The sequence below is a fragment of the Scophthalmus maximus genome, chromosome 13 (genome assembly GCF_022379125.1).
Source record: "Scophthalmus maximus strain ysfricsl-2021 chromosome 13, ASM2237912v1, whole genome shotgun sequence".
Lineage (NCBI taxonomy): Eukaryota > Metazoa > Chordata > Actinopteri > Pleuronectiformes > Scophthalmidae > Scophthalmus > Scophthalmus maximus.
Window position 1 is genome coordinate 23,657,094 of NC_061527.1, and position 25,564 is coordinate 23,682,657.

Consider the following 25,564-nt stretch of genomic DNA (forward strand, 5'->3'; position numbering starts at 1 on the left):
CCAAGCCCCCACCAACAATAACTTCCATCTCTGCAGAGAGCCACTTTGCTGCCTGTGCATACAAATCATACAAATCATCATACAAATGTATAGCTGCCTTCCTCAGTATATCCTCAATACAATTTACCAGAGAAAAAATTACTGAACTGTTTCAGCCTGATTGTCATTCTGTGAGCTTAATGCACCACAAAGTCCTCCACAATCTGTCCCATGTTCAGTTTAATTGTGTTCATTCGCAGTATATAATTTAACAAGGACTATTCATAATTTGCCGTAAGTGATGTTTGTAACCTAACAGGGCGATATGCATTCAGGGTCCCCCTCCCTAAACATAGAACAAGCGCAGTGCACTGGGTCTCACATTTGCATAAACATGATGTGTTTGCATTCCTGGGTGAGACACTAAGTCGAAGTTCAGAAGTGACTTCATGTATTTTCACCCCTTGCGTACGTATCTCACATGTTGGGTGTGGACCTCATAACCCGCCCCCGAAAAATATGTCATGGGAGCATGACAGAATCTTAGGGCTTAGATTTGGTCAGAGCTAGCTCTGTACGCATTGCAGTTCTGCAGTGTTTAATATGTCACACTAAGGGCCTGTAAAACATTTCTTCTCACTGCACAGTAGTAACTTAGGGAAGCACTTGTCATGGCCGTGCTGTTGCTTGGCCAAGTACTAAAATCAGTTTGAAGCAACTCACGCTTTTGTTCAAGCTGAAATTTAAATTATTTTAAAAAATGTATTATTTGAAGGCCCTGCACTCTGGGAACACGCTCAGCCCTCAGAGCTGTCATCTGTTTGTCCTTTCCATGATAATCAAGGAGAAGAATTAAGCCAACATTGTAAAGAGGTCCCCAGCGGACTGCAGGGCTGATGCAAACAAGTCTCATTTAGTATCTCTCCAAATTGGTCGGGACGTTTCAAGCTGACATAAGCATGTGACTCTCATTATGGAGAGCTCTCACATTTAATTGCCTCGTGATCAATCAGTGGCTAGGTTAGTTAGAAATATACTTGCTTTTTTTAAGAAGAAATGGAAAAATTGTCAAATCTTCGATGTGTGCAAGCTGTCTTGTGATTATTACAATGTATCTGTACACATGTATGACACACACACACAAACACACACACACACACACACACACACACACACACACACACACACACACACAGGGAATGGGGGATATAAGAAGGGCAAGTGAAACAATAATGCAGATTGTCCACTTAATCCACTGCGGTTCTCTGTTACCCGGCAACAGAGGTGTTCAGAGAACAGTGCACCTGTTATAGAACAAGATATACGAGGTGAGGGAGATGATTATGGGTGGCGGGGGTTGCTGTGTGTGAGAGAAGGAGGGAAATACAGAGGAGGGAGATGCCCAAGGCTGACATGGTGTATCTCATGTCAAGATAATAGCCCCGCTGGCCTTCTGACAGCTGTCTGGATAGAAAATGTGATGAGGGATTGAAGAGAGGGGGAAAAAAACATGGCGGCTGACAGAAAAGGGTGGAAACACTGTTGCTTTCAAGATCAAGAATACAAATTCAAAACAACTCTGCACAGAGTCAAATAAATTTTCAGAGAGAGTCATATATTACTTAATTACACAGTCATTTGGTCTTTGCTTTGTTTATGTGGCACTGTGGACCCTTTCATCTCTCACCTGCCTCAGATAACTTGAACCTATCTCCCGTTTACATAGCTGCTCCTCATTCTGCAGTCAGCTTCATTGTACTGGATGTAGTGCATTTGCATGTACTTTAATGTAACGCCACATGTCACTGTCCCCTGAGTGGCAAACATGCCAGCATCTGCTGGTGATATGTAAGGAGAGCAAAACATTTTTAAAATGCTGTAAAAATTGTTGTGTAAGCCACTGCACAGATACAGTAGGAATTCAAGCAGGAGTTTTACAAGCAGTACAGAGGAGAAAATAACATTGTTAGTACGTAATAACGTACTAACATAGGTCTCAATGAGAGTTTCAAGAAAAAATATTCTTCATAAATTAAAACCTCTTTTACTCCCCATTGTTGAGGGACACAATATGCATTTTATCCATACACTGTGTATGGTGCCTCTGAGCTATGTTTTGTTTTTTTGGTTTGTTTTATTGATAAAAAAATCCTCACATAATCTGTTTTATTGCAGAATGAACAAGGGAACGCATGACACATTATCAAGTCAAAAAAGTAATTTAAAATACAGCCATATTCAAATATTATTTTTTATTGTTAAGAAAAAGGTAGGATCATAGACAAAGTAAAACCTGATGAACATCCAGATTCCAGTAGTAAGAAAAGCTCTCCAGAGAGGAGAGCTGTCTCTTTGACGGTAGAGTCAGAAAGAGATCTGTAGTAGGGGAGCTTGGGTTTTATTGACCTGGTGACCCCCTGGTTTCTGGGACACAGTGACCAATGGTAGCTGGAGTTTGGAGCAGATTTCACACCTATAAGTGTGAAAAGGTGAGGATGCATTGAAGTCTGAGTTCTATTGCTGTCCTTCATCTTTGGAAATAAGTATGTGGTCAAATCCTTCATTTTGTAGTAGTAGTATTATACTATACAGACTGCAGGCAGAAGAAAACAGGAGGCCAGGTGCACGCCAAATGTCAGAAAGAGAAAAAAAACAACAACCTTGTGTTTATCAAAGGGGCCATCTCTGAGGCTGAGAAATGAAGCCTATGCGGAAGTGCTATAAACTGAAGTTCGCTAAATGCCCGCTTGAGGCTGGCTCCAGAAATTAGCAAATCCCCATAGAGCCCCATGTTAAAATGCCCAACTTTACAGCAGAATTAAATATGTTTACAGCCTGGTACAAATATAAATCGCTCATTTATGTTATATAAAGGTTTGAAATTCTGCATAATTAGGGGCGTGGATATTTGAGTGGCAGATGAGGGCGCTGTTTCCTCGTCGCTCTGTGGTGGCTAGCCACTGGCAGTGCTAGGTGTCACCTGAGCTAATCCCTGGTCATTAAGCTTGACTTCTTGACTGTGGTGTCGGAGCCTTGCGCAGAACATTTCAAGCAAATACTGGATGAATAATACGCCTGCTCTGCGGTCAGTTGTCCCAACAGAAAAGTCCCAGAAGCTTGCGCTCCTGTTCTTTCGGTAAGTAAAATGATAGTATTGTTCTGTGTTTGCAGTAATTAGCGGGTGTCGATGTTTGCACTCGGTACCTTGCTTGTTAGCTTAGCTCGCTAAAGCCCTTATTAGCCATCTAGCCTAGGGGTTAGCCTCGAGCGAGGGTTCGAGCGAGTGTTCCAGCTCTGCTGACAAGGCTAGCGGGATCAAAACAACAGGACACCGGCATGAGCCGGTAAACAGGCGTCTGCATGTGATTAGAAAATATGGTCCACCACGTTAAATTTGCCATACGAGCAATGCAATGTTAACGTGACATGAATGCTCACTGTCAAGGTACATTAAGGTGTTTGTAACGCAAGTGTTAATGTCACATATCAGAATTGTTTCAAAAGATAACGTTAACGTAGAGGATGCAGTGTGTTATTGGTTGTGATGGACTTTTTTATTGCACATGTACGGTAACTTAAAATGCAACAGAAGAACACAAGAAGTTTGATTCATATTGTTTACTAAAACCGACATGATAGATAATTACGATGCAGAAACAGACTTGTTGTGATCGCATGTGACATGGTTAGACTGTGTAGTTTTCCTCCAGAAGATCCAGACTGACTGGACCAGTGGAAGCTTAACATGAGGCAGAACCGAACTCAGACTCATCAATTCAGCACTGACCCCAGGTACTCCACATATGGTTTGTGAATAACTTAGCGGTCACATTTTTCCCAAGTGAAACATTAGAACAAAACATGATTCTAAAGTGCCCGTAAGCTTTGATAACAATTAAATACTGTACATTCAATGTGTTGGTAGAACACTGTTAAATCTAAAACTACATTCAAATACAGTTGAATATCTACAGAACATAAGCAGACAGACCTCTTTATTTATAAACTTGTCTTATTATTTATTATTCGTGTCTTGTCATTGTTATTGGGGAAGGACCTGCCTGAAGGACTCCACTGTGCTGACCATGTTCTGTCTCCAAGAGCAAAGAATAAAAATGAATCACTCTTATTCTTATCATTACACGTACTGTTACACAGCTTTTAAAATATATTTAAATCATACAAACCTGTTATTGCTTAAGGTTTTATCTTTAGTGTATGAGTTATTTGTCAATTAATAGTCAGATTTGAATGTGAAATCTCACATATTCAGTCAGAATTAAAGACAAAAATAGTTAAAATATAAACATAATTTATGAGCCAGAACCAGAAGTTATAGATTAACTCTCAGATTTATTTTAAGTGAAGGTATAAAACACAAAAAGGTGGACAATATTAAGATTATAGAAAACATTTAATATACAGACTGGGCCTGTGCAAGCGGTAATAGCCGAGCTCAGAATGAGCCCAGAGCTGCAGAGTCCATGTGGTGGGAGGAGAAGGGGATACAGTGTGGGACTGTAGGGGAGGGGAAGAGCAGAGGTAATAAGTGTTGTAGCTATAGTTGGTATTTTTGATCAACCTTGACAAACATAAAATTAACTCAACATTGTCCATGATAGTCAGGGATCTGTCTATGCTTAACAAAGTGTGTCCTGAAGGCCAAATTCAATAGCAGTGACACTGCCAACTGTAGCAGTTACAGGTCCCCTTCAGGTGAGAGAAGTCACAAGGTGCTGGAGGTGAGTCTGCTGCAGGACGTCTTCATGTTGACCAGCCTGATGCTACTGATCTCCCTCAGGTCGTCGTCACCACAGTAGATGATGAGGACCTCAGCTGCTGCTCTTCCTCACGGAGTGGAAACAGAGTGGAAGAAGGCGTTTCCACCACATACCAACAGCTTGCCAAGGTCTGCAGCTCTCTGGACACCTCGACGGACAAACTCATCACCACGTCCATATTGCGACTGTAGGATTAAAATTGATAAATGAGTGTGATAAATGCTTCAGATAATGAAAAATATGAAGTCCACTAAAGAGTGTAGCTCACATTTTTATGTTGACAACACTGTTATGTCACATCTGTAGGATAAAATGGAACTAAAGAGCTACATCTCAGAATATAGATGACAGTATCTAATACTTTATTTTTAGATAGACTATATAACTGTAAAGTCAACCAGCCACGACAGGTACTGGTTTGTTTTGTGCAGCTAGTGGAAACATCACAGGTGAACTGAACATCAACCACCGTGCTGAAAGTAATGAACATCTTGTAACAAATATAAAAGTGCCTTTCTTACAGTCATATTCAAAGTTATAATCTCATACAGTAATGTCTATAGCAGTACAGATAAGGTAGACTACCAAAGACTTCTGTCAGTGTGAAAACTTGAGCTGTGCAAACAGTGGTGTGGGGAATTATAGTTTTTCTATTTTCTTGTTTGGTGTATATGTATGTCCCTTAAGGCCAAAATAAATACAATACAAGCCAGTGTCAATAAAACATTTACTGTATCCCAAGAACACTAACCATCACATGTCACTTCTGTTTAGTTAACATTTATTTGATTTCATTTATTAGAATCAAAATATAGTGGTACAAACTAACACTAGTACAAATTAAAAAAAACATAATTTTTAAGACTATTATAATTTTATTAACAAATATTTATTCCAAATGTTGTTTTATAGTTACAGTGTTACTTACCACATGTAACGTTGACTGGGACGACTGGTACCGGAGCTCACGTGACCCGCAGTCTCGGGGCCGCGGCACCAGCCGGCTCGCACTTAGCCTAGCTTATTCGCTTAGCTCCTTAGCCTCAGCTAACTGGGAAGCTTCGACATAGTTGGGCATGTTTCAGCGACCGGTCTGCATTCAGCCCACCTCTTTGTCCATATTTGGATTAGCCGGGTAAAGGAGACGTCACGGACGCTACGTCCATGTTTATATACAGTCTATGGTGTTCATCTGTCAGCTTCAGAGGTGTTGACAGTCAGATTGGTTGAATTTGGTTTCCTGCTGCCAGTCTTTACACTTAGCTAAATGTCTGACACAGAAACATGAACAAGGTAACAGTGTTTTCATCTGACACTTGTCAAGGACAGATACAAATGTCATACTATTCCTTTAAGGTCAAGATGTAAACATAAACAATCTAAATGTGCCATGAGGATCATTACAGAGTTGATAAAAATAAAACCAAGAATGAAATTTAAAAAAATTATTGAACCTTATTTTAGAAAAACAAGAGTGAAGAATGAGTGACTTCACTCTGTACTGCAGATAAAATGGATGTGTCAACTACATGGCCTGTATTATAAGTAGAGCCTGGGCAGAAAATGTTCAGTGGAGCCTGTTGTTTATGATATTTTCAGTCAGAAACACCCCCTAAAATAAAGGCAGGGGGAATGGAAGGCACTGTGGCCAGCCAATCTGCATTCATTGTCCTTTTCCTTGTGTCAGCACACTGCATCCCCACACACATACAAACTAACACACATAAACAAGAATAAAGGCTTTGCTTGCAATATGGCAACAACAAGAAGAGCTGAGAGATGACAGGCGAGCAAGACCTGAAGAAGAGGAAAGAGAGGTGATGGAACGGGGGGCTTTCCCATTATGACAATGGAGAGAAAGGGAAGAAAGGGATGTGCATACAGATCAGGAAGGAGAAGGAAGAAGACGAGAAAAGGGATAGGGAGGTGAGAGATGAGTGCCGGAGGTTAACTAGAGAAAACTGCTCTCCTCTCTACTGCCACTCTGATCACTCTCTCCCTGGTTCAGTCTTTCAGTGAGTCGTACAGATGCATTGGAGAGATACGTCATTATCTATGTCTGATCAAAAATGAGAATAGTAACACACAAGCATGAAATTAGTCAGGTGGTTGACAGGAACATAAATGAGACTGGGAGCAATTAGGTGGGCACATGACCACTTAGCTACCCCTGCAGTTTTGTATCTCTGCAAGACTTAAACCCCCTTAGTAAAGCAGAAATGCTTCTTATGTGTTCCTCTGTGGGGTTCCTCATGAATTTTTGGCTTAGATATGGTGGCCGATGCTTTGTGGGCTTGCTAATGCAACCAACAGCTACAGTATGTGTGCAAGCTTATTTATAAAATGCAAATAAAGTGACAAGAAACTAAAAGTCATACTCAACTTTGCCATATCCAACCTTTAAAAAATGACATTGAAACAGTTAAGTTGACTGTTTCTCTATTGTTGTGGTTTTGATTCAGTTATAGCCCATTAGTCAGATATTAGTTTCATCAATGCATTATCAGTAACTGTAATCTCGCTGTACTAAGTCAAGTGTGAGTCTACCAATACCTTGTGTGTGTCTTTGTCTAGCTTGGATTTGTGTTTTCATTCCACTTACTACTTATCTCAGCGTTTGACAGAACTCACCCCTGAGTGAAGCTAATCGAGGATGAGAGAGAGAGGCGGAAGGGATAGTGGCTGTAGGGGTGGGCATAGGGTGCTGACAGAGAGGTTTGGACAGATGGACGGACAGAAAGGCCATGCTCTGTCAGCACTGTCTGACCTGATATGAAGAGACTGAAGGACGGGATAGGAGAGGGAGGTCAAGTGGGGGGAAGAAAGTAGTTTACAGGACGGTTTCGCCCGCTCCAATAACAAACTCATTCATATACGTCTACAGCTGTTTTTAACTGGATCAAACAGTCAGAACATGCATCAATACACACAACCTTATGTCTATCCCTGGTAACAGCCAAGGTTTGTCTTGTAAAATATTAAACATTTCCTGTATTTTATAGAAATATCAGACATTTACATGATTATAGGTAATAGAAGTAGATCATTTGATGATAATTTACGTTTGTTTACATATAGTATATAATACCACCAGCAATAGCACTGAAAAAGAATGTGTTTTGGGTCCGAAGCGTGGTCCCTGATAACTAGAATGTGCTAGAACTCAACTGGATAAATAGTAGTAACTGAATTCTCCACTGTACAGACGCGTTGGGTGAGGATGAGTCAAGCGATGGGAGTGAGCTGGTGGTAGTAGGCGCTTACTTTGAGACAGCTAGGCTAACTTTGGTGTCTGCATCTGTGCAGGCTGTGTTGCTATGAAATAAATATCCAAGTATCCATGTTACGATATTTGGTCAGTTGGCAAATACTAGTACACTGAAGTTGTTCAGCCACAGTTAGAGGCACCACAGTGCAGCTGCACAGAATGATGTAGCAGAACTGCTCAATTTCATCTCACATTTATTTTTGGGGTGCAAAATATAAATATGAGTCTAATTGAGTATTAGTTTTTCTATAGATAGTGCACTTAAACAGTCATTTTTCTGTCCCATTATTTCCCCTCCGTCCTCTTTTCCTCTTCTAACTCTGTTTCTCTTTAACATAACACCCCCATCCTTGTAGCCTTCTTTCTCAATGTAAGCATGAATCAATAATCAAGAAGCAAATATATACAAAAAAGCATAAAAAAGGTTTTGTTCCATTCAAAGTGGTTTGTGAGACCAAGGACTCCCCAAGCTCAGAAGAGTTTAGAGGAGCTTAAAGAACAATACCAAATTAATTTCCAATGCTGTCATAGTTTATGTTTTGTAATATTTGACAGACCTCTTGATTAAGAAACATCATTAAGAATCACGTCTTCTCCATATCTACAAAAAGGAATACATGTGATGCACTTTGCAGAATATTTGTGGTCACTGAAGACATCAGCCAGACTGAAAATCACCTAACCCTAACCCTAATTACATATATCTGGCTGAACAGACTTCACTGATCACTTCATCCAAGCCATCAACCTGTCTTTTAGATCTTATTCCATCAAGACTATTTAAGGATGTATTACCTTTAATCAATAGTTCCATATTAGATCAGATCAATTTATCTCTATTAACAGGCTATGTAGCAAAGGCGGTAAGTGGCAGTAGTTAAACATCTGCTCAAAAAAACGACTCTAGACCAAGATATCTTAGCTAAATATAGACCCATATCAAACCTCCCCTTTATCTCTAAAATCCTTGAAAAATCTGTTGCTTACCAGTTATGTGACTATTTACACAGGAATAGATTGCCTGAAGATTTTCAGTCAGCAGCCACTGTCAGCACAGGAAATAACAAACTTTTTTTCATGACTACGGTAAGTCAAAATTGCTGCCAGCCTGCCGCTCTCAATATGTATAAATCACTCAAATTATCTACTTTCATAGATGAGTTGGACTGAAGTATTAATTGTAGCATTGTAAGCTAGTGTTAATGGTTTATAAAATGTTGATAAAGCGTGATGCGCCGGCTGGTTAACTGCAATGTGTTGTCATGTCCTGAAGTCGAAATTACACAACGTTGCTACCTTAAGTTTTTGTACTAATGGAACACTTAAACTTTTAAGTAAGGGCAGCACATGATTACACGCTTCTTGAAGTGCACTGATATGCATGATATATATTGTTACACAAACTATGGCCCCTGATTTGTTTTGATGTGCTTATTTTATTAAGGCAAGGGTATCCCAAACCAACTGGCTCTGGGTGGATGCCCAAAGAAACTGCCTGCAGATCTTTTGCCAGAGGCTGCAGAGGCTGCAGACTGCTACAACCTTGAAGTGGGGTCCACTCTGACACGAGTGTCAATGTTTGGGAGAAACCCATTTTCAACAGTGGAGCACCAGGCAGCAGCTGAGAACGAATTTGCACTGCACTATTCTGAACTCTTTGACCGTGCAGTCAATAATGACCCAAGGCACTTCCAAAGTGGGATAAAGGTGGGATTTTTGCTGCAATACAAAAAAACTCTTTGTCATTACCTTCTAACCACACCCCAACAGATCATTTGAAAGTCAATCAACCATTTATTAATGACCACACATCCGAAGTCTGTCAGTACAACATGGTGAGTAGCTCAATTCAACAGTGTCAGTGACATCGAACACAACAGACAATATGGATTCATTCAAATCAATAATTACAGACATTACAGATTAACTAAATGAAAGACAGAGCTTTCATCTGATATGAGAAACACTGTCATTATAGGTAGTAAAATAATGATGTGCGGCACCTCTTGACAAGAGCATCATAGGCCCTTACGATACATCTACATATAAACGGGCTTACTTGTAGTTTTACGACCAGAGGAGCAACTAATGCTGTTTCAGGTTTTGTGTTAAAACAAAACCAAAACAGGTTGTTGACTTTTCTGAAACCTACTACATTATTATTATCTGCTGGTACAAGTTTGAAGCTTGATTGAGATTTCCCTGACACATTAGTCTCTCTCTCTCTCTCTCAGTCATCAGCGGTGTCCTGAGTGGCTGTATTGTCTGCTGTGTGGTACTGAGTGCCATATTAGCATGCAGAACAAACTCTATTGGCAGGTGAGTAAGACAGATGGATGCTCAGCGGGCGAGTTGGTGCATGAATGATTATTGGTTAAAAGACATGCCAAGTGAGGTCACCAGCCTATCAATCAGGGCTGTTTAGCATCCTCTTGGCTGCTACATACGGCCAGCTAACCTGTTTATAATGAACCCACAAGGTAAGATGAGTGTGTGTGCGCCTGTGTCCTGACCACAGACTTGACTTAACCTTAAAGGTGCCATATTATGCTCCAGGCACCTTTTCAGCCTGCCTCCACATATATTTTGTTATCTGGGGTGTCTGCCAGCCCATGGAGAATGAAAAGAAAACAATGAGTCGTTGATTCGTGGTTTGGGTTGATCGTGCAGACGGTCTGTAAACGAGCCATTCACAGCCCGGGCGTCAAGTGACGTAAGTCATGACTCCTGCTACTGGGGCGACCACGCCCCCAACCTGAGCAGCACCTCCTCCCTTGAAGTGGGGAAAAACAGATTGCATGTTTTGACATGGAATGGCAAAGACATGTAGTTCACACACCTGAAAACCAATGTAACTTGTGTAAAAGGGGGCATAATATGGGCCCTTTAAAATGGAATAGTAAAGGGGACCATCCATATATCAGCCAGCATGTCTTCAAATCAATACCTGACACTGAACTCTGACCTCTCAGTGACAGTGGAAAAACATCTTGAAGGCCTGGCACTTATAAGGCAGTTAATTGCCTTAAGGACGTCATCAATATTGGCTCATGACATCAGTTTAATAATACAAATCTAGTTGATGATGTAGTGCAGAGATTAATATTTTATGAAGCATTCTAAATTCAATTTTTTATGATTTAAAATCATTTAAGGCACATTTAATAAGTCATTCTAATTCCCAATCAAAACTCTCCAGATTCAAAAAAAAAGAAAAGTGTTTAAACCTCCACAACGACACATTATTAGCAGGTTAAAATGTCTATGAAAAGTTTCTTTAAAACTTCCAATGTTGAATGGAAGTTTACTTAGAAGAGTAGCTGAAGTGCAGCAAGCACTGAAAGCAGCTGTTCTGTTTTTGTTCAAATCACATTCACGCACATGGTTTACATGTGCACAGGTATGAAGACACCAGCTGTGCAAATACAAGCCCAAAAAACTACACATAACAACAAGGATTCAGGGCTTCATCCTGTACTTTATTATTGGTTCATGATGAAAAATGTCTTAAAATGTAAATTTTTTGCATGTAAACTGTAAAGGAAATGAAGCAATTAGCTGTTGAAGTGTCTGTCTTAGTCAAAGCAGTGAATAGGATTCAAGCATCAGTTAGGCAAGCACAAACCCCAAAGATGTACACAAAAGCACAAGTGTGCTGGTGTTTCTTTCAGTATTCTTGTTTTTTAGGCTTAAAAGCCTTTTAAGTCAATTCCATGAATTTAAAGGGCCCATATGGTCAAAATTGAGATTCCCTGGCTTTTTTCGTAATAAATAATGTATCGGGGCTCTGTAAAAGTGTCAAAACGGTCAATAAACAGACAAATACACAGCCTGCATTCAGCAGTTGTGTATTTGTCTGCTTTTTTTACGATGCCCCAGGACCTCCGTATAATTGTGATGACATAGCGACGCAGTCACTGCCTTCAGCCTTACCCTCAGGGCTCACCCGTCATTCCGTTGCTGAGCGATCAACAACACGAGGAAAATCATGAAGCTACATCATTGCACACACTGCAAAAATCAACAGTCTAGATATAAGAAATAAAATCATCAATTTAAGAAGATTAAGACTAGAAACAAGTCAAATTATCTGCCAGTGGAGTAAGATAATTACACTTGGTCAGAGGTGTTAAAATAAGAAAATATATCCAGGCATTATTAAAGTGAGACATATATTGAGAAAAGTGATAAAAACAACTAATAAAAACAACTAATTCTAAGTACTACATCAAGTCAAAAAAACGAAAAACTAGCTTTTTAATTCTTCTTTCGCAGTTTGCTTTTTTCTTTATTTAAGTGGAAAGATCTTAAAACCAGATCTACTAAATAAGATGATTTTCTACTTAATTCAAGAGTTGGCATTATTAGCTTTTCTGTCTTAAAATGAGACAAAGCATTTACAATGAATACAATCGCACAAATTATTTGTATATTCAACCGTTATTTATTCAAACAACAAAGGTATTCGAACAGTTGCACATTACTTTTGTGTTCCTACCACCATTGGTAACATCTTTGTAAGTTTGAAAATCAAGTTACCTCTAATTAACATTTAAATCTAATGAAACCCCTTACTTCATAAGGCATAACATTTGTGGCACAAACAATGTTTTATTTGAGAAAGCCCTTTCGTAAGTTATTCCAAACAAAAAGGAAGATCTTAAACTTAAATCTTAAATGTTCCTGTCTTCTCTTAACAACCTCTTCTACAAAGACATGACTCCCTCCCACCCTCATAAACTACTGTAGATGCATGATTTCAGGTAACTGAAATGGGAAATATGCATCCCTTGTGAACGACGCTACTTCCCAATAAAATCTTTCCACTCTGCCATGGCTCTTTTTTATAAGGCTGTGGTGTCTCGCTCATGGATATCGTCCTTTAATATTTCTGTCTGAATGACAGAGAGTAGGGTTGCCACACACTTTGGATAGGTTAGATGCAGGGTGTAGTAGTAGACCATCAGATAAATCAGACCTTCACTGAGGTCTTCCTTGCCAAATGTGGTGATCGGAGTGGTTCCAATTGCAATAATACAGCGGGACCCATCAAAGACCAAAACAGGGGCGGAGAGGTAGATGGTGGGATCTTCTGTTGGCTAAAGAAAAATAGGAAAGAAACAATGTCTTTAGGGTAGAACAAAAACTATCAGAGCGTTTCCACCACTGAGACTGTTAAGACATCAAGCATTTAAAAGCATCTAGCCATGATTGAAGCAGTGGCATGCATGTATTATATGAAAGCAGATAGCTATTTTACAAGACTGGACCACAAGAAAAAGCGCAATGTGTCTGCCAATTAAATCATTATGAAAAGAGTGGCTCTTTCCTCAGTAATTGTTTTAATAGTGTGGGCCACTGCATAATTTAAGAAATGATGTAGCACTTTTTTAGAGATGATGGACCATTAATGACAAACAAAAGATAAACCCCTTGCAGACATACTAGCAGACCAACAAGTGTTGAATGTGACACAATGTGAACAAACTCTCACCTGAAGGACATGAAGCAATGCCTCACTGGCATGTCCCAGCTTCTTAGGTGGTGCAGTTGGTGAAGGAAATAGTGCGGGGAGTGCCCTGATCAGTGCTATAGCGCATTCCACTAGAACAAAACAAGATATATATTTTTAGTTCAAAAATCGTATTTTGTCACAATGAAGAGTATTATCAATATGTGTTTCAGTGTTAGATATTGGCATCATACACAATTCTATTCACACCCATGTATGAGGAAACAGCCAAAGTGTATTAGACACACAGCAAAATTACATGCCTCCATTCAGGGTCATGGGTGGCTTCATCACTTTCTTCAAAACACTGTAAAATTGCACCTTGGCGCAGAGGTCTTCCCACCTCTTCTTTACTACATCGATGAAATGGATGTTGCCATTATCATGCAACCTGCACTTGCTTTGTTTATAACCCAAAATAACAAGTAAATTGTTTACATGATGAAGATCTTTGAAACATGGATATGCATCCAGGATCTGGGTTGGCCTGTTTTCTTCTTTTAGGGCATTACAGTCAATGAAGGCTCTTCGCGCTTGAAACTCGAGGTCAAGGACTTGGGAGACCGCATTTTGGTTGGGTTTCGGTTTCTTGTACATCTCCTATAGTGTTTTGTAATGTCTGGCCTGTATGGTTGGGCTATCCGTGTCCTCTAAAATGGAGAACACAAATCAGTATTGCGAATCGGACATGTCAATTTGAATGATACGATGGGTGTCAGTCAGCTAGTGTTGCATGAGTAATATTAAGCAACGCATGCTCTTTGTGCTCTTTAGAGAGCCAAATGGATGAAAACAAATGAGAAATCATCATCATAATATATCATGACCAAATCAGAATTGATTTGTAATGTCTGCTGTATCATGATATTCCAAAATTATCAGAACATTGCCTTCAAATGCCGAAATATTGCTGCCAAAGTTACATGATTCCACTTACGTGAACTGTTGCCACAATCAGAACTGCTCCCAGATGTTTGATGCAAAATAATCGTTAATGCACCACTTGAGTCTGCATCAGAATCTTCTCTGTTGTCACTTGTTGAGAGCTCAAGGCAATGCCTTTTATTAAGCTGACCCGTCTCTGGCGTGGCCCCTGCCTCTTTCTTGGAGACTTCAAATTATGCAGCCTCTTGTGTAGATTTTTTTGAATAGTCTTTTTCTGTCACAGATAAATAATGTCAATCAAACATAAATACATACTTCATAATCTAAGTGCAAGAAATAATATACCACAAAATTGCAATATCTTACATGTTTCAAAGTGTTGTCTTTATCCTGTGGCATGGGATAATACTCCACCATTCTCCTTGCCATCGCAGTGACTTCATGCTTGGAACGCGACCGGACCTCCTGTCCTTGCTGACTTGCTCTTAAGATGGAACATCATGCTGGTGACGGTGTTCCTCACCAGTCTGCATATCAGCTCTTTAGACATGGCACATTCTCCCTCTCTGCTGGTGTGGGCCATCTCAAAGTAGTGCTTACGAGCTTGCTCCAACTCACTGTCTGTATAGACCACATATTCTGGAGAAGGGGGAAGCTGTAGGGTTTTTGGGGGCTTTTCTTTACCGAAGGAGTGGATGTCTGGGGGGAGATTGGAAGCATTCCTCTATGTGAAGAAACAGTTGATCTCCTGGCATTTCATCCTAAAAAAGCAGATTAAAAAAATTATGTACCAGAGTTAAACAACAGACACAATTAAAAACAACATATTCAGTGTTGTGATTGGTGATTTCAGAGCAAAGAACGTAACAAATTACCTCTGGCTAATAAGAGCCCAAACCAGGCCCAGGAAAAAAGTATCTCAAATCATCACGACTGAGGGTGTAGAGCAAGGCTTCATCGATACCGGCAGCTGTAAAGACAGCGCAATCATTAAGAAATCTCTTACAATTAATAACTTGTATACCTTTTTCTAGTCATAAATGTATTGGTATACAACTTGACAGGTCAAATTAAAGTTTTGTACCTTTTTGTCATTGTATCTCTTCTCCATGATTAAATATGTATAGATTCCAATAAGACATTTGTTGTAAAAGAAAATTTGAAATAAATTTTGCTTTTTGAAGTGTCAGCATGAACAGTTATATAATTACCTAGCTAACAATTCTCATTAATATGTAGCTTTTTTTAACAGCTTAACATGACGTACCATTTAAAAATGATACCGTCTGATCATCCAGTTTATTCATGATTGTCCGCTTTCTTGTAGTCCTTTTAATTGCTCTTTTATTAGGTAGGGAGAAAAATCATCATGTCAAGTTACAGTAATTTAAAAATGTGGCCGTACATTTACACACAGCAAAACCACAAACGGACGTTAATCAATATCAACCACAATAAGAAGGCGAGATATTGACAAAACATTGTGCTTTTAACACACCGTGCGTCTTTTTCCCCTCACTCTTTCATAAAAAAGCACCAGCCTTTATAATGTAGTTAACTACATGCAGGGATTTTTTCTGTCATGTTGTGTGTAGGCCTGTCATGATAACTACTTTGTGTCAGAAGATATATTAGGCCAGAATTATTGCGATAAACGAAGTAAAGTACTGCATGTTAAAGATCTTTACTTTAGGTGTTTGTGCTGGTGAGCAGATGACACAGTCGCACTCCCACAGGACATCAAACACTGTGCATTGCTACACATCACTGTTGTGCTGTTTGTCCAGATTCAACGTGCCACCAGACTTGCAGCTAATAAACGACCCTCATTTACTGCACCTTGCTTATCGTTGTCGTCGTCAGACTTTTGACTGTTCACCACGGCGTGTTTCACTCTGTTGGTCGGAGGTTATCATGCATGCTAGGCGCTAGCTCATTTCAAAACACAGGCGCCGGTGTTATGGCCCAACTGGTTCCCGTACGTAGCAGCTGCAGATGCGTCAGTCAGCAAATTCGTCACTCATTCACAAACATATGACTGCCAATTTCCATGTCGCATCGGGTCCCATCTCATTTCTCCTTCGGCGAAAATGATCCTATTGGGAAGCACTATGAAGAAATACAATGAAGAAAATAAAAAACTAAAAAGATCGCATGGAGTTCACACTCTCTGTGAACCACGGCGGCTCATGGTATTACTTGTTGTCCATCACATATTGATAGATGATGTCATCCTCCGGGGAACAGTTTGATTTGGATTCACCTGAATCAACTGGTTACCCCTTGGCTCCACTCAGGAAGTTCCCGATTTTATCAAGATTGTTTTCTCGACACTGTGGCCACATTTACCACCCCATTACAGCCGCAAACGACCGTACAATGACAGAAATAAATACTTGTAAACAGTAACGATCTAACTCCGACTATATACTGTCAAAACACACATCGTTACTTGCTCATCTGAGCCACAGGAAGAGGAAAAGAAAAGGACTGAAGGCATGGACTTTACTGTCTCTCTACTTGCTTTTGTGCAACTGTATTGGATAGTAAGTTTGGGCTTACTAAAATAACTGGTGACTGGGCTTATTTTAGAAAATATCCAAACATGCCTACTGTCATGTTTTGTAATGAAAAATGGCCATGGCCACATTTTTAAATTATTCAAGCAATCAAGGAGGCAAATTAAAAACATCTGGCACATGACTATAAAAGGGGAATGGAGCAGGCTTCAGGTCCTTTGCTCCTTGATTATTTCACATTTTTAAATACAAGTAAAGGAAGCTACTATGGACCCTATCAAAGTGAAGGAGATTGTGGATTTTAAGATGAACAACATCTATCCTCCAAAATTCACCAAAAATCAACGCTATGTTCTTAAAAGAAAGGCTGAGGGTTACCAGTTAATAAGTAAGGCAACAGGACTGCGTCAATAATGTTAATGAATTTTCAAAGATCATTTCTAATGTTCATTGCAATGCAATCCCTAGATGGGGAACTATATTATCAGTGCCACAGAAATCGTGACGAACAGCAGCATCACCTTGCAAAAGTCGTTCGTAATCCAGAAGAAGCAAACAATTTATTTGTGGAGTTTCACGCCAGTGCGATCGGGGCCCACTGTGGAGTGGAAAAGACAATGCATGCAATTATTAAACGCTATTACTGGCCTGGAATGAAAGCAGACATCGCAAAATGGGTAAGTAAATTATTTCTAAATATTTATGTGGATTTTGTGCAAATATATAAATATATCATACCTGACTGTTCTCAATTGTTTGACTTTATTAGATTTCCCCATGTGATGACTGTCAAAAAAAGAGGGCCACAATAAAGGAGAAAACTCAGTATAAACCGGTAGAGGTGAATCATGTTATTAAATTTTACACATTTAACATGGAATTCTTAGCTGATGTTATGCTTTGGTTTGCATTTAAGGTTTCTGAGCCATTTGAACTTGTTGGGATGGACCTTGTTGGGAAGTTAAAGTGCTCCAACAATGGAAACATATACATTTGTGTCATGGTGGACTACCTCACTAAATGGCTCGAGGTCTATCCCCTCAAGAGTAAAAAGGCTGAGGAAGTGACAGAGTGCATAATGGATTTTTCCTATAAGTATGGTGCACCTAAACGAATCCTGACTGACCGCGGTAAAGAATTCGTCAATAAAGTAAGCTGAATTCTGAGACATGATGATTATTGTATTTTTGGAAACAACTCTGGGAAATCAATTTGGTGTTAAAGAACAACGTGTGTTCATTGTATTATCCAATGCATATTCTAGATCAACCAGGACTTGTGTTCAGAGCTTGGTATTGCCAGAAGCCTCTGCGCACAGTATCACCCGCAAACCAATGGCTTGGTGGAAAAGCTTAATGGAACCATTCAAGGGGGAAAATACTCTTTTCTCCAGGTTGTTTTAAATTTCGTATACATATATCATGTGTGTGTGTTTGTTTGTTTTGTGTGTATATATATATATATATAAATGTGTGTGTGTGTGTGTGTGTGATTGTATATATGTGATTCTAATTTGTATTCACTTTCAGGGCTTTGAAAATAATGGTGCAGGACCATCCAAGCGACTGGGAAAATTATATCAAACCTACAGTGTTTGGACTGCGCACCAAAAAACAAATAACCACTAAATATTCGCCATATTTCCTGATGTATGGTTATTCCTCTGAAATTTCAAGTGGCAGGTATGATTGCAGTTTACTGCAGTAGGGGCTGCTCTGGCAACCATATCTATATCTCTACTGTAATATACTCATGTTAATTACCTACACCAATGTTACAGATAAGTGATGAAAACATCAACACCCTAATTAAAAATGAGGAAGTATGCAGCCGAATGACAAACCTCAAACAAGTGCATGCGAAAGTGGAGGTCAATATTGCACAAGGACAACAGAGGGTGCGGAAGAGGAAGTTGTCGAAGGGAGAGGATGACAGCCTTGTGGTTGGGGACAAAGTGTTGCGGAAAGATATTCGGCAGGAACAAAGAAAGGGGGGTAAATTAGAAGCTGATTTATTGGGACCATTCATAATAATCAATATTGATGGAAAAAGTGCTGACCTGAAAACACCAAGAGGAAACACTATGGAGAAGATCAACATTGATCATTTAAAGAAATATGTGGAACCACAACCACGCATTCCAGCTAAATGGATTGCCACCACTTCCACTCCTCTGGCACAGCAGCCAAGCCCCTCGATGTGTCCCGGGGTTCCCCAATCCCCCAATTTCTCACTGAGTCCCCAATCAGACCCCTTATCCTCAACTTTGAAGTCGTGCAACACAATTGGCTGTAATCCCTCAATTCCAGTCACCCTGGAGGAATGTAAGTATAGATGTCAATACAATTTAATTTTAGTGACAAGATACTGTAAGACATATGCATTCACACAGGAGTATTTCATATGCCTCAGTAGGATTTGGGGGAACATTTGCAGATTTATGCTGCATTAAATTACAAACTAAGCTTCTGTAAACAACTATGTATTCTAATTCTCAGTAATAGCTGACATCTGGTCCGGTGGAAGGCAAGGTGTGCTGTGGAGCAAAGTAGGGCCATACAAAATATTCGCCGCAGACCTGCAAAATCTGGCCCCCGGAAGGGAGGTCGAGAGTGAAATAAATGCAAGATATTTTCACATATATAACTCCACACAACTGTCACTTAAGGTTTTGAATGCATTCATCCATGCCACCATTGTGAGGAGTCAAGAGGAGTCTGGGAAAACAACTATATCTTGTTGACTCCTTTCAAATGACTGCAATGTGGAAAGGATCATTCAGGGGATTAAACAAGGTGACACTAAAAAATCCATGCATACATGATAAGAATACATAAAGGTATTCATGCATTATGTGTGTATGTTTTCAGCTTGACCCAATGGCCTATGATGTCCTAATAGGCCCGGTCTGTGACAATCGGCACTGGACACTTGTGGTTTTTACATACACTACCATATAACCACATGTAGGTAGGAGTGTCCAGACTCTGTGTGTGTGGTACCCTAGCATCATGATTTACTCTGATAATCAATCCTCTCTACATTACTTCACATATATTGTGAAGGTCATTTATCCAAAGGAGAAGCATTCAATTTACATCGATGCTGTTTTCTGGGCGTCCACCTCCCTGCAGGCGTGTCTATGTCAGTGTCTTAGAAGTGACGTTTTTTTTCTCTCTCACCTGTTGGAACGAAAGAACAATTGGATGCCAGGGTCATTAATATACAGATCAGCATTCATGAGGTGATTTGCATTGACTATTTATGGTTAAAATGGGCATGTACGGGGCGGGATATGAGGCTGTTTGAACCGTTTGTGTTTTTGGTAAAATTGACACAGTCAGGAACCAGAAACGGGTCGTTTTTTCGTTTTTAGCAGAGAAAAACAAAAACAAGAAATCAGCTTGATTTCTTGTTTCACTTTTCTTACTGATGAACATGTATACCACCCGATGTTTCATTTTCATTGGTGGGCGGGTCTTCTGTGCCCCCTTGCTTCTGATTGGCTATGTTTGCGCTGTACTCTTCAAAATAAAAGTGCTACCTCCTGCCTTCAGACAGTGCAATGTCACTAATATGGATAAAAAGATAGATAGATAGATAGATCACTGACCATACTTGTACAATTGTCGGCCATGATGCCGCATAGCATATTTAATAATCATTTATTATGATGCTCATGTCAAGAGGTGCCGCACATCATTATTTTATTACCTATAATGACAGTGTTTCTCATATCAGATGAACGCTCTGTCTTTAATTTCATTTAGTTAATCAGTAATGTCTGTAATTATTGATTTGAATGAATCCATATTGTCTGTTGTGTTCGATGTTACTGACACTGTTGAATTGAGCTACTCACCATGTTGTACTGACAGACTTCGGATGTGTGGTCATTAATAAATGGTTGATTGACTTTCAAATGATCTGTTGGTGTGTGGTTAGAAGGTAATGACAAAGAGTTTTTTTGTATTGCAGCTGAGTAATTGATCAGCAGATAGATCTGGTAATTGTCTCCAGAAGGATATTCCCCTCTCCTTGCGGTTTACTTGAAAAAACGGGTCTGCCTGTAGTTCGCACAGTTCAAGCTGCAGCTCAGGGGGCTGCTCGCCGACAGCAGCAGAGAGCGGGTCAGTGAACAACGCAATGCGTGACTGCATGGCGTAGAAATCTGTGAAGCGGCTCTTAAACTGCTGCTGCAGTTTTTCGATTTCTGCTTTGAACTAATGAAGTCTTTCCTCCCATTCGGGAGCATCTTTGCGCATCTGTTCACATGAGGGGAAGTGTGCATTATTTCGGACGGTCGGATTGAAAGCCTTCTTTAAACATTGTCGGGGAGCGCCCTCTATCGGCTGAGACATGAAATGATAATTTTTATAAATGGACTTGCGGGCCGCACAGATTGAGGACAAGGGCCGAATGTGTGGCGTATTACTGAAGCTGCATCCTGTCCATGAAGCTGCATCCTGTCCATGTCATACTCTCTATTTTCCCCTTTACAGGTAAAAACGAAGTTTGTGATATGTTTGAACAATGTATATATATTTTAAGCGACAACCTTCGGGTTGGTGGATGAACGACTCTACCTCCCCGCACTTGTGGCTCTCGATCAATTTAAATTGAAGCCTGGTTTTGTTAGCCCTTTACAACTGCCAGGTAGCATTGCCAAGAGAGCGACAGAGTGGCGAGACAAACCTATAATGACCTGCCTACACACAGGGCTGCCCCAGAATGGCTGTGGCTCAGGAGGTAGAGAGGGTCATCCACTAACCAGAAGGTTGATGGTTTGATCGCCAGGTCCTCCAGTCCAGATGCCTCAACATACATTTGATCAGCACCTACATCAAAACTGGTAACTTTCTGCATATTTTCAACTTGCCAAGTGTTTTATTTCTTAAACATTTACTCATTTTGTTAATAGAAAAACATAATGAAGAGTCTGATTATCCACTCTTAATTACTTTGCCTTCAAAATCGATTTGCTGTTGCTAATTATTTTGTATATGAATGTAAATTCTAGCAGACAGAGTTGTTTAAGCATAGGTAAGCTCAACGCTGAAGTTGCTGAGGTTGATCGTGGCAAAGGAGGTCTGAGAGCAGTTTCCCCAACACCTTGGATGCGCCAGACACAGTCATAAACAAGCAATGAAAGCAGGACTGAATTTACCAGAAATCTCCAAGACCACAGATGCTGCGAGGCGTGTTGTAAGTAATTTCTGCCACTCTGCAGTAGCCCATTGTGCTTTGAAGCAACGTCAACAACAGCTGGGAGTAAAAGTAAAGAAAGTCCAAAATGACTGTGCAACCCGCTGGAATTCAACGTTCACTATGTTCCAGCAACTGTATGAGCAGCGACTCCCGGTGAAGGCCATCATCGCGGATGAGAAAGTGACAAAAGTTTACATCCCAAAATCCCTCGACATGAGAGGGTACCAGTGGGAACTGATGGAGCAGCTGATCCCGTTGCTTAGGCCTCTAGCAAAGCTTGACCATAATGTGGCGACATGCTGGCGCACTTTGGCAGCCACATTGGCAGCTGCTCCGCATTTGATTTGTTTTTAAAAGTTTTAACAACGCCGTTCTACAACTACAGCACGGCAAACAACTCGGGATAGTGTTCTGTAGGTCTGTCGATACATGTCAGTATCATATCCAGAAAAACACTTTTTCAGGCATCTTCGCCATTGTTATGCTGTGGATAATCCTGTGGATACTCCTGGGCTGCACATCGATTCGTTTAACCCGAACAGCCGGCTCCCGGTCAGAAGCTAACGCTCCAACCGTACCATGCCGCTCCTGTTCTCCATCTCTGATCTTCACCGTCTCAACAACCACCTGCATCCGGACTGGATCGACACTCTCACAGAAACCAGGATTCGTCGCATAGGCCACCCTCCACACAGAGGCTTTGGTCGTGTGTTCACCTACAACCTCACGTCCCAGACTCCATCCCATCCCTGTGGTCCTGTCGCACACTAATTTCCTCATTACATCATCACAACAAAGAACAAGTGAATCTGTCCAATCTCCGTCCCCTTCCTCAGTCCTCACAACCTATCAGAAAGGCGTCACCTGAAACTGTCTCTGCTTAACACCCGCTCACTCAACAATAAAAGCCTAATTTTGAATGAATTTATAACTGACAATAATCTAGATTTGCTCTGTCTCACTTAAACCTGGCACAAACCCCTGGACTATTTCTCACTAAACCAGACCACACCCACAGGATTCACATACATCAACCAACCTCGTCCTGAGAGCGGGGAGGTGGTGTTACTGTTGTTTACAGGAAGAACATTAAAACTACCACCATTTCCATTCCTGCTGCTCATTCTTTCGAACTTCTTGCATTCCAACTCTCCGGTCCCACTCCCTTGGTCACTGCAATTATCTACCTCTCAGACCGCTCTGACTTTTTGACCCAGCTATGCCATCTCTCCCTCAGTTCTCCTCATGGGTGATTTCAATATCCACACTGACAACACTGACTGTAAATCTGCCATAGACTTCCTGGATCTACTACAGTGCTTCAACTTCATACAACATACAGTATCAACTTCCCCACCCACAGCCATGGTCACATCCTGGATTTGGTCTACTCTACTGGTCTTACACTACATCAACTCTCCAGCCTCAACATATCCGACCACCTGGCAATCACTATTGACATTGACATCCCAATCCCCATTCCAAAAGACAAACGCAAGATATCATTGAGAAATCTCAAATCTCTGCTCTCTCAGCCTCTCTCACCAGCAAAATGTCTGCCTCCCCACCCCCACTCTCTGATCTTGTCAACTACTACAATGACACACTCTCCTCCTGTCTTGATCAGCTGGCTCCCATTAAAACCAAAACAGTCTCATTCACACACTCAGCCCCTTGGTACACTCCTGAACTCCACAAACTGAAATCCCATAAGCGTCAGCTTGAAAGACTCTCCAAGAAAACCGGTTTAACAGTGCATCTCCAAACCTACATAGACTTCCTTCAACAGTACAAAGACGCACAATCCGGTCCACCTTTTACTCAAACCTCATCCACTCTGGCTCCTTAAATCCCAAGGCTCTGTTCTCCACAATAAACAAACTTCTCAAACCCAGTGACAATACTTCAAATTTCTTCACGGTCGACAAGTGCAACTCCTTCCTTTCATTTTTCCAAACAAAGATTGACACCATCTAGGGCAACCTGACCCCCTGCCCTCTCCACCTCCCCACCTCTCTCCCCCACCTCTGCCACAGGACCTGTCCAACTTCATGGTTGGAATGAAAACCCCAACGTGTCCTGGACCTGATCCCATCCAACCTTTTTTACGGACTGTCTCCCATCTATTTCTTCACTCATCAATGAAATCATTAACTCCTCCTTTAGCTCTGGCTCAGTCCCCCCAAAACTCAAACTGGCTGCTGTTACCCCCATTCTCAAAAAACCTGGACTCTATCCCCGACATAATGAATAATTTCCGGCCCATCTCAAATCTTCCCTTTCTGTCTAAAATACTAGAACGGGCTGTCGCCTCCCAGCTCAAAGCCCACCTCACCTCCAATGAACCTGTTTGAACCTTTACAATCCAGTTTCCACTCACAGAACAGCACAGAAACAACCCTACATAAAGTTACCAACGACCTCCTCCTCTCCTCAGACTCTGGTAACCTCAACCTTCTCATCCTCCCCGACCTCACAGCAGCTTTCAACAGCATAAACCACAACACACTGCTCTCCCGCCTTGAATCCTCCCTCACCATCACCGGTACTGCCCTCTCCTGGCTAAAGTCATCTTCACTCTAAGAGTCATACAGTTGTATGACTGTATATTTTAACAGAAATCATCCATAGTATGTGATTCACAGGTATATTTCTGTTAATTTACACACGAAATGCATTATGGGAATTTCATCCCTGCTCACTCAGTTTTTGGTGCCCATATTCCTTCCATGGACAAAGCATCACAATTTTGAGCTGCATTTCAGTGCTAATTAATTCATGGAAAATATTAACATAGTGACTGTTTTATTAGCAGTATTGATAGTTTGAAATGTTATATAGTCTGGGTTGGTAACATTTGATTGTTGGTGTGTGTTCACAACACCATTATCAACAGTTATTAATCAGCACTTTGGATTTGGATATTAAAAAACAGATTCTTTACGAACTGAGCAGCTTTGTATGAGATATGTTTTGTAAACTGTAGGTCATATATGCACCCATTATGTCCCGTTTCCCCATGGGTCTGTATCTGTTAATTTACAGGACTATTGTCCATATTTTTAATCTGAGCGGGAGTTTTGGCGGCACATGAAACATTAACGTTAACCTCACCCCCCCCTTCCACCACTGGCACTTTTGGCCGCTCCGAGTCTAACCGTGCTGTGCTGATTCCTTTTTCCATATCCAATTTTGGATATAGAAAGTCCATTCCGGACTTTGACCTAACTGACCTAAGTGCTAAAATTGTCCGGGGGAGAATTCCAGGGGGGGTAGCCACGATGTGGAATAAAAAATATGACCAGTTGGTTAATGTTATAAGATTGGGAGTTGACTGGGCTATTGGGCTTGAGCTGTGTTGTAATGATAAGAAGATAATAATTTTGAATGTCTATACGCCATATGAGTGCAC

General features: G+C 40.7%; 2 long non-coding RNA genes across 2 annotated transcripts; both read left to right on the forward strand.

Moving 5' to 3' along the window:
- The first annotated feature begins 2,985 nt into the window (after window positions 1-2,985).
- LOC118318512 lies at window positions 2,986-4,986 on the forward strand. Its single transcript, XR_004795743.1, has 3 exons — window positions 2,986-3,115; window positions 3,679-3,771; window positions 4,781-4,986. It is a non-coding gene; the product is annotated as an uncharacterized LOC118318512 (long non-coding RNA).
- Window positions 4,987-19,610: 14,624 nt separating this feature from the next.
- LOC124850942 lies at window positions 19,611-20,031 on the forward strand. The gene is made up of 3 exons (XR_007032048.1): window positions 19,611-19,739; window positions 19,815-19,880; window positions 20,010-20,031. It is a non-coding gene; the product is annotated as an uncharacterized LOC124850942 (long non-coding RNA).
- The last annotated feature ends 5,533 nt before the right edge of the window (window positions 20,032-25,564 follow it).